Consider the following 10,645-nt stretch of genomic DNA (forward strand, 5'->3'; position numbering starts at 1 on the left):
GGAAGGCCCTCTATGAGGTGGATTGATTCAGTGACTGGGATAATTGGGATGGGAGTGTCAGAGACGGTGCGATTGGCACAGGACAGAGCGGAGTTTAGGGCTGTTGTACATAAGGTTGCTATGAGTCGCAAGTGACTTGACGGCACATAACAACAACAACAACAAATTCAGTAGGTATAGAGACACATTCCTGACACATATCTTTCTTAATTTTAAACCATGTAGTGTTGTCTTGCTGTTTCCAATATAGCTTCTTGGTCTAATTTTAGGTTTCATATGAGCATAATTAAATGTTCTAGGATTCCCATTCTTCTCAATGTTAGCCATAAATTGTTATGATAAAAAAAAAAAGAATGTTGATTGTGGAGCCAAGCAAGCCGAAGCTGTTAACAATCTCCATTTCAATCTCTTCTCTACCTATCATGATGCTGCCAATTTATCAAGATGAGAATCTTGATGTTGAGTTCAATTCCTATTACAGATAGGTCCTTGATCTTCTGCAGCAAATACTTTAGGTCCTCCTCAGTTTCAGGAAGCAAGGTTGTGTCATCTGCATAACACAAAAGATGAATCTTGCCCCAGTTCTGATGCTACATTCCACCTTATGAAGTCCAGCCTCCTGAATGATCTGTTCTGCATACAGGTGCCATCAAATTTTCACTGATTTATAGTGACTCTATGTTCAACAGAAAGAAGAACCGCCTTTTCTGTCATTATTCTCATAAGCACTGCTCTGTTTATTCGCTGAAGACAATGTGACAGTCTATCTCACAGAAGGTCTTCCTTTTTTTCTGGTTTATCAAACTTGCTATCCTTTCTTTCGGGACTGGTTGCTCCTGACAACATTATAAGTCTGAAACCATCCTTGCCCCAAAGGAGCATTCTGGCTAAACTTCTTCCAAGAAAGACTTGCTTGTTCCTTTAGCAATTCACGATACAGTCACTATTCTCCATGAACAACTAAATTAAAAAACATAAATTTTTTTAAGTCTTCTTTATTCATTGTTCAGATTCCACATTCATATGAGGCTATTGGAAAAAAAATGGTTTGGGTCTGGTCACCTAAGTCCTCAATATATGTGGCTTAAGTATAAAGATATGTGGGTAAATAGAAATTTATTATAAACTAGTTCATAATACATTGCCATTGACTTGGAATTGACTCATAATGGCCTACCAATGGGTTTTTAAATGCTGTAAATAGCACAGAAGGAAACTGTCCATCTTTCTCCTGAGGAGCAACTGGTGGATTCAAACTACCTGCCTTTGGGTTGACAGCAATCCTCTTCAAGACAAATACAAATTTTTTATGTAAATTATGACTATGGCTTTACAGATATTCTATAAGTAAAAACTTATCAAAATATACAATTTGATTTGTTTTCACAGCCTAGACTTCAGGGAGCTGCACTGGTAATCCCAAAGACCATACCCCTCTATAGTTTGGATCCAACAGCTGCTCCTTACGAGAAAGATGGCCAATCTCCTCTAGCACAATTTACAGCCAGTGGAGGGTCAACTATGAGTTGGCTCTGATTCAGTGACAGTAAGTGTGAGCCTTTTAAGTTTTTGAAGCTTATACAGTTGCATATTAATTATTAATCAATGAGTTGGTGTGTGAATAATTTCTTTTATAATTAGTACAAGGCCAGTCCCTACAAGATAGAGGTTAACAATACCTCAAATGTCCTAATTGCTGTACCAATCCAATGTCTCATCTCTAACATTAGCAATTCTTCCTCTTTTCAACCCTCCCTCTGTTGTTTGTGTTTGGGGATTCTATGATTCACTTGAAGATCCCACAGAAACTCAAAAACCATGAGGGCCTTCTTGCGAGATGAGACATGCTCTTCTCAGGGAACACACTCTTCTCGTCAAGGACTTTACTATGCTCTGCTGCAAGATGTCAAGGCCTGTGTGGCATAGCTGGCTCTGGAGTGTCTGTCAGCCACCACTTACCCAGCATCTGCTAAAGGCTCTGGACCAGCCCAGGTGCACTGACACCCTGGTCAACAATAGAACCACTGCCTGCCAGGTTGAGTGAGGGGCTGCAGTTTCAGTGTGGCCCAAATCACAATCTCGCCCATATCACTGCTCCTGCTGCCTGGAGACCCTGCTGCCCCATCACCTGGAGACCACATAGCTGCCACCCCCACTGTCCAGCATCAAGAGCAACAATTCCAAAGGTACTTTGGGTGAAACACTGCCATCTAGCTACACCATGTGGGATCCCTTAAGCTCAAGAGGAAGGAGCTGTACCAGACTGAGCCAGTCAAGACAGTTTCTAAAAGGGAACAGACTTCTCTCTTCTGTCATTCAAGTACTCTGGATGAAACACTACTGTCTCGCTGCACCACATGGGATTTCTTAAGCTTAAGTAGAAAGGGCAAGGCCAGACAGAGCCAGACAAGATGTAGTTTCTGGAACAGAACATATTTCCATTACTTTTATTCCCAAGAAGGGAGAACAAATATCAGGTCCTTCACAAAACATTGTCATACTCTGGGTCACTATATAGTTACAACAACCTAACATCCCTACCAAAAGCAATCTACATGTTCAACAAAATCCCAATACAGAAACAAATTCATTTTTCAAGGAGATTGAAAGGGAAATTGTCAAGTTTATTTGGAAAGGAAAGAGACCCCAAATAAACAAATCACTTCTGAAAAACAAAAATGAAGTGAGAAGCATAGTACTCCTTGACCTCAAAACCTACTCCACAATAGTAGTAACCTAAACAACATGGTACTGGTACAATGACAGGAACATAGACCAATGGAACAGAATTGAGAACCCAGAAATAAACCCAGTTATCTATGGTCAACTGATATTTGGCAAGGAATGAAAACCTATCAAATGAGGAAATGGCAACCTTTTCTTTTTGGAGGGCACATTTCAGACCAGAGTAGCAAGTCAATGTGTTATTAAGTGAAATAAGAGCCTGCAGAAGACACAAAGGGAACAGTGGTGGTAGAATCTTGTCCTTCATTCACAAGTCCCAGGTTCAACTGCTGGCCAAGTACCACACATGCAGTTGTTGCCCAGCTGTCAGTGGAGGTTGACATGTTGCTATTGTGCTGAACAGTTGTCATTGGAGCTTTCAGATTGAAGACAGGCTAGGAAGGCAGGCCTAGAAGTCTACTTCTGAAGTCTTAGCCAGTGAGGACACTCTCAATTTCATCAACCTTTTCTTTCATTATCGTGGGGAGCTGTGGTGCTGGAGAAGAGTCTTGAACATACGATGGACCACCAAAAGAACAAATAAGTCTGTCTTGTAGAGGATGAAATGAAGTGTCTTATTGGAGGCGTGGGTTTTGAAACTCTGTCTCACACACTTTGGGCATTTGGCCAGGAGGGACCAGTTCCTAGAGATGGACATTATGCTTGGAAGGGTGGAGGGACAGTACAGAAGAGGAAGACCCAGGATAAGATGAATTGATACAGTATCTGGGGCAATGAGGGTAGGAGTGTTGGGGTCAGTGAGACTGACTGGCTCAGCACAGGACAGGCTTCAGAGCTGTTGTATATAGGGTTGCTATGCATCACAGGCAACTTAATGGCACATAGCAACAACAACAGTGAGACCCTGAGGTTTGAGGTGTTATTTAGTACAGAGGATGTAGGGAGATGAGGGGAAGCTGCTGGATTCAGTACTGAGTCAGGGCTGAGTCAAGCAAGATAGACATTGTAACTGTTTGGCAACATGACCAAGATGAATGGTTCTCCTAGAGGAAGAAAGAAGGGTGTGTTTTGAGGCCTTCAGGTAAGGAAGGCTTCTCAGAGGAAGTGACCTAGGACTGATGACTTAGGAAACTCTGAGTGTATGGAAGCATGTTATCCCCAGAAAGGGAATAACACAGGTATGAGCACCCTGGAGCAGTCAGTACACCAGGAAACAGCAATGGAAAAGAGCAACAAAGAGGGCAGGCTTGCAAAGGGCCATAGACCACATTCTCGTGATTATACTCCTCCATGGCCAGGAAGACTGTCTCCAACTCTTAGCAGGTACGTGAGGCTGATGATTCCAAGAGGGAATGGAGGGTAGATTGATAGGGATCAGATCAAGATCAAAAAGCCCAGCTGGAGCACTGCCATGACAGCTATATGTGCTCAAGATCTTACCTGGGGGTGCTGTGGGTGCAGAGGAGTCAAGCAGAGACTGCCTTGTGTGAACACCATGGGGAACCTCCTCCTTGTGATCTGGTGTTGGCCACCACAGACTTGGGAGCTAGAGAGTGCAGTGGAGATGTTGGATAAAGAACAGAAAGTGGGATGAACTAAGATGTAGCCTTCTTCCCACAGAGTAAGGTCACAGGAGGTTTGGGAGTCATTGAACTCAGATTGATTAATGGGGTCATGGGAGTATAACTCTTCTGCTTTCTACTCTTTTTGAGATTGAGTGCAAATTCTTTCCAGGGCTGAAGATACACTGTCACAGTGTGATCTCTGACCACTCTTCTGCCTCCTCTCTAGCCTCCTCCTTCCATTATCAAAGCTCTAGCCCCTCGGTCTATCCTTTAGCTCTCCTACAGCACCAAGATTTTTACTGCCTCAGAATCTTTTACATACTGGTCTCTACTGCCAGTGCCCTGGCACCTTTAAAATCATTGCTCGAGGTGGGAGAATTATGCTACTTTCCAGGTTGCTTCATCTTTTTCCTCAGCTCCTCTATCACTTGTACCAACAGCTCTATCATTAAACTCTGTTCACTGTAAATTCATAGGTTTGTTCTTGTCTTCTTGGTTAGAGCTGATAGGCATACTTCTCAGCTGGCTCTATCCTGTTCAGCTTCAAAGGCACTTGCTCCATGAAGCTCTAATCATTCAATCCAATGTTCTTCTAGTATCTGACAGATCTCACTGTAAGTGTGGCAGCAGAGAATTGATGTGGGATCTTCCTTCAGCTCAAAGTAGGAAACTGAGGAAGAAGTTTGGACCAAGATGTAGCCTGATTTGACTTGTAATTTAACCAACCTACTCTGAAGAGCAATAGTGTCTCTCTTGAGACTAAGGTGCATCTGATACAGGCCATAGTCTTTGCAATCACTTGTTATGCATCAGAGAGTTGGACAATGACCAACGAGGATAGAAGGAGATTTGATGCCTTTGAGCTGTGGTGCTGGAGAAGAGTATTGAGAGTACCATAGACTGTTGGGAAAACAAACAGATTCATCATGGAAAGGGTTAAACCAGGTGGCTCCTTGGAAGCAAGGATTCTGAGGCTCCGTCTAACATATTTTGGATATGTTGTAAGGAGAGACTGGTCCTTGGAGAGGGACATCATGCTTGGGAGGGTGCAGGGACAGCACAGAAGGGGAAGGCCCTCTATGAGGTGGATTGATTCAGTGACTAGGGTAATCGGGATGGGAGTGTCAGAGGCAGTGCAATTGGCACAGGACAAAGCAGAGTTTAGGGCTGTTGTGCATAGGGTCGCTATGAGTCACAAGCTACTCGATGGCACATAACAACAACAACAACTCTGTCAGCTGTGCTGATGGTGGATTAAAAGACTTTTCTGTCTGAAATTGGGAAGCCAATTAAGAAGGTATTGAGTTATACCAGGCAAGAGTGAGAATGAGTTTGCCTAGGTTGGTAGAAGAGGACTGGTAAGAAAAGGGCCTGAGGTATATTTTGAAAGCATCACATTGTGGGGCGCTCTGGTGTCCTAGTGATAAGAAGCTGAGCTGCAATTCAATGGCAGATAGTTCTAATCCACCAGCTCCCATGGAAGAGGAATGGGCAGGATCAGCTATGTGCCAACTTGACAACATACAACATCACATAGCCATCTTAGAGGCAGTGGTAAGAAGGGAGGAATCAAGGAGATATACAGAGTTGTCATTTTCCTTGGAGAATGCTGATGTGGGAGGGGGACTAGAGAATCAAGAGTCCATTGTGTGCCTGCTTTTGACACCTCACTGGAGGAGTCAAGTCATCCGCTTGTTCAAGAATCAATCCAAGGTGGATATAAGTATTTGGGAGCCATCAGTATGTGACAAGTATCTGAAGTTATGAGAATGAATGACATCATCAAGGAGTAAAGGTAGATGGAAATGAGAAGAGGTCTAAGAACAGAGTCTGGAGCCTCTCAGATGCTGGAAGAGCCAGGAACATGCATGTCCTGAGACCACTCAGGAAAGGATTATGAGAACAGGGTACACTCAACTCTGTCAAATGATGCAGGAAAGTTTCTTTTTTTTTTAAATTCATTTCAATGAAAATTTACAGAGACTTTGGATTTCCATTCATTCACTGTTGCACTTTTCTCCACCCCCCCCAACGCCCCCACCAGTACATTCTCCTCTTTGAAAAGTAAAAGAAAAATTCTTTCATTGTTTTACAATCCTTCCCTCCAGGTCCACTCCACTATGCAGCCTTTGTTCTAGACTCCCATCATGACAAAAATACCTAATCACATATCCCTTTTAAACAGTTTTCTCCCTCATCTGTTTCAATGCCGTATACATTATTGAACCCATCTTTCTCAGTCTCTCCCCAACCCCGATGTCAGTCCTGTTTTACAACAGTGACACTATGCAGTATTTGTCCTTCTGTGACTGAAATACTTCACTCAGCATTATGTCCTTCAGGGTCACCCATTTTGAATAATATTGCATGAGTTCCTTGTTTTTCAATGCAGCATAGTATTCCATTGTGTGAATATACTACAGCTTCTCTATTCATTTTTTTTGATGGGTACTTAGGTTGTTTACAACTCCTTGCTATTGTGAACAAAGCTGCGATAAACATGGGTGTGCATATATCTGCTTGGGTGTCATTTATGGTCTCTTTGGGGTATATTCCCAGTAGTGGAATTGCTGGGTCAAATGGTATCTCTATTTACAACTTTTTGAGAAAGTGCTACACTGCCTTCCACAGTGGTTGCACCATTTTACACTTCCACCAACAGTGAATGAGGGTTCCAGTTTCTCCACAACCTTGCCAACATTTGTTGTTTGCTGTTCTGTTAAATTTTGGTATTCTTACTGGGGTGAGATGATATCTCATAGTTGTTTTGATGGAAAGTTTCTTAAGATGAGGGCTGAGATTTGTCTGTAGGATTTAACACTGTTATCTAAGGTAGGAACATGGACTATCTGTCTAGAGCAATGGTGGGAAGGCAGCACTGAGGGATATGTGCCAGTGGGTGAGTGAGTAGAACTCTTCTGATACCTTCTAAGTAAAGAGAGACATGAGGTCCTTGGCTATAAGTGAAGATGGGGGATGTCTTACCTGTTCAGGTTTACTGTAACACAAATACCACAAATGAGTGAATTTAAAGGACAAAAATTCCTTCCTTCTCCATTCAGCAGACTAAAAGTATGAATTCAGGGTTCTTGAATGAGTGTGGGTTCTGCCTTGTCTATTTCATCTTCCAGTAGCTACAGCTGTTCTTGTCTGTATTCCCCCTTCATGCATCTCTATCACTTATTTTTATGACCCAGGAATTATTATATTTGGAACCAGCTTGTTATGGAATGAATTATATTCAATGACTTTTGGAAATCCTGATGGACTCTCCAAGAATCAGATTGATTACATTTACAGAAAGAGACATTGGAGAAGCTCAATATTAGCAACCAAATCAAGGAACATACCATCAATTGCTCATATATAAGTTCAAATTAAAGGTGAAGGAAATTGAAACAAGTCCATAAGAACCAAAATTTGACATTGATTCTATTCAATTTGAAAACCATCTCAATAAATTTGATGAATTAAACACTAATGATAAGAGACCAGACAGGTTGCAGGATAACATCAAGGACATTATCCATGAAGAAAGCAAAAAGAAATTAGAAAGACAGAAAATAAATAAAAGACCAAGATAGATGTTAGAAAAGACTGAAGATTGCAGTGGAATAAAAAGTACACAAAACAAAGGGAAAGAATGCTGAGGTAAGAGAGATGAACAGATTTTAAAGGGTAATTTGGAAGATAAAGCACACTATTATAGAAAACCAAAAGAGAATACACTTAACATTTCTCAAGCTAAAAGATCTGAAAAACAAATTCAAGCCTTGAGTTGAAATACTGATGTATACTTTGGACAAAATATTAAATGATTCAGGAAGCATCAAAACAAGATGGAATGAATATATAGAGCAACTGTAGCAAAAAGAATTGGTCAACATGGAACCATCTCATTAAGTGGAATATGATCAAGAATGACTAGTACTGTAGGAAACAGCACTGAAAGCATTGGCAAAACCATAAGGCCCCAAGAATTTATGGGATACCAGTTGAAGTGTTTTAAGAAACAGATGCAGCCCTGGGTATGCTCACCAGTCTGGGTCAACAAATTTGGAAGACAGCTACATGGCCAACTGACTGGAACAGATATGTTCCTATTCCCAGAAAAAGGGAGTCCTGAACAGAATGCATAAATTACAAAACAGTAGAATTTATATTACATGCAAGTAAAATATTGCTGAAGATTATAAAAATACACTGGAACAGTTCATAGGCAGGACACTGTCAGAAACTCATACTGAATTATGAAAGGCCATGGAACTAGGGATATTGTTTATGTCAGATGGATCTTAGATGAAAGTAAGAATACCAGAAAGATGCTTACTTGGTTTTTACTGTCTATGCAAAGGCATCTGACTGTGTGGATAATAAATTGGGGATAAGATTGGAAAGAATGGAAATCACAGAACACTTAATTGTGATTATGTGAAATCTATACACAGATAGTTGTTCAAAAAGAACAAGGGGGAATATTGCATGTTTTAAATATCAGGAAATCTGTACATAAGGGTTGGATCCTTCCTCCATTACTACTCAAGTTTTATGTTGAACAAATGATTAAAGAAGCTATACTGGGGAGTCGGAAGATGGCGGAGGTGGAGAGCACAGTGTGAAGAGCCAGAGGGATAGCAACTGCATAAAGACGGGACACCAGAGAGTACTTTACACTCCACAGAGATTGATCATCACAGCATGACATGAACAGTAGGATTTTGAATCAGAACTTTTGCTAATACATTATTTTAGAAGTTTTAAAAACCAGAGTCCTGCCTGCCTGCCCCGGAGCGGCCCCGCTGTGGTCCCATCGAGGACCCAGCAAAAGCTGGAACCCATTAGCTGAGCTGAGCTGCATTGAGACTCACCTGAAAGGAAAAATGTTAATGGGGAAATCGGCTGAATTCTCTTAAGCCCACTAAAACCTGGAGGGTCTGAGGTGCAGCGTGGACAGTAGGACTTGAATCTTAACTTTTGTTGAAACTTTTAGTATTGGAACTGTGGGAACAAAGCCACGCGGACTCAGCAAAAACTGGAAGCCACTAGATGAGCTTCTAAGAGACCCATTTGAAAGGAGAAAACTTAGTGGGGAAATTGGCTTAATTTGCTTAAGCTCCACTGAGACCCAGTGGGTCTGTTGCATGATGTGGACAGTAGAAATTTGAATCAGAACTTCTGCTGGAGTGGACTCAGAACGAGCTAATAGGCTCAGTTGCAATCCAGACCACATTTCAGTCCGCACTGCGGATCGGCAAAAGCCAGAAACTGCAAGCCGAGCTTCTGCGGGACCCATTTGAAAGGGATAACCTTGGTGGGGAAAGTGGCTGAATTCTCTAAAGCCCCACTAAGGCCCAGTGGGTTTGTTGCATGATGGAGACAGTAGGAATTTGAATAAGAACTTTTGATGGATTAGAGTCGGAACTGTAGGAAAACAACCTGGGTTGCAATCCGGTCCACCTTTCAGTGTGCACTTCGGACCAGAAAAAGCCAGAAAGAAGCTGCTGGACCCATTTGAAAAGGGAAAGCTTAGTGGGAAAATTGGCTGAATCCTCTTAAGATCCACTAAGACCCAGTGGGTATATTGTTTGACGTGGACAATAGGAATTCTAAAAAGAACTTTTATTGATACAAATATTTTTAGGAACCACAGGATCTTAAACCCGTACTGCTTTGCGGAAATTTGACTGGTCCTCCTAGGCAGGGGCCACTGGGCGAGGGCACTGGGTAGTGCCACTGGGTAAGGGCCACTGAGTGAGAACTGCTGACTGGGAGACAGACAGCAGGAACTTGATCAGGGTCCTCAATTGTGAGCACACCTGGGCAGCTAAGGTCTGAGAGAGGTCCCTCAACTGGTTGACCCACCCTGGTGATTATTTGCCTGCCCCAACCCATTTGGCTCCACTCCTGTGACTACATGAACACTCAGTCAATCAACCTGCCTTTAATCCAGAGCACCTGGATCTGACGTACCTACAAAAGACTGCTCTCACAGGCTCTGAACTGACCTTTTCCTGGAGTCAGAAATTCAGAGAAATTGTCTTCAGATCAAGTTTAAATCAATGTCTTGAAGAAAACAAGCTACTGTACACACTACACAAATGCAAAACAAGATGTTACCACCAAAGGGTGATGCAGTAACAATGGATTTCCTAAAACCAGAAAGTCTGATGGAACTTTCTGACACAGAATTTAAAAGAACAATGATTCAATATTTTCAGTGGATCAAAGACAAACTCGAAGAACTACAGGATGCTACAAGCAAAAACCAGGAGGAGCTAAAAAAATAAAAATAGTAAGAGATGGCACTCCCTTGCCTTAGGAGAGATCATAAGCTTGAGTCATTTATGTTCATATACACAGAAGATATACTCTATCTAGAAAGCACAAAAGAATAT

The sequence above is a fragment of the Elephantulus edwardii genome, unplaced genomic scaffold (genome assembly GCF_000299155.1).
Source record: "Elephantulus edwardii isolate Elephantulus edwardi_28Jun2011 unplaced genomic scaffold, EleEdw1.0 scaffold00319, whole genome shotgun sequence".
NCBI lineage: Eukaryota > Metazoa > Chordata > Mammalia > Macroscelidea > Macroscelididae > Elephantulus > Elephantulus edwardii.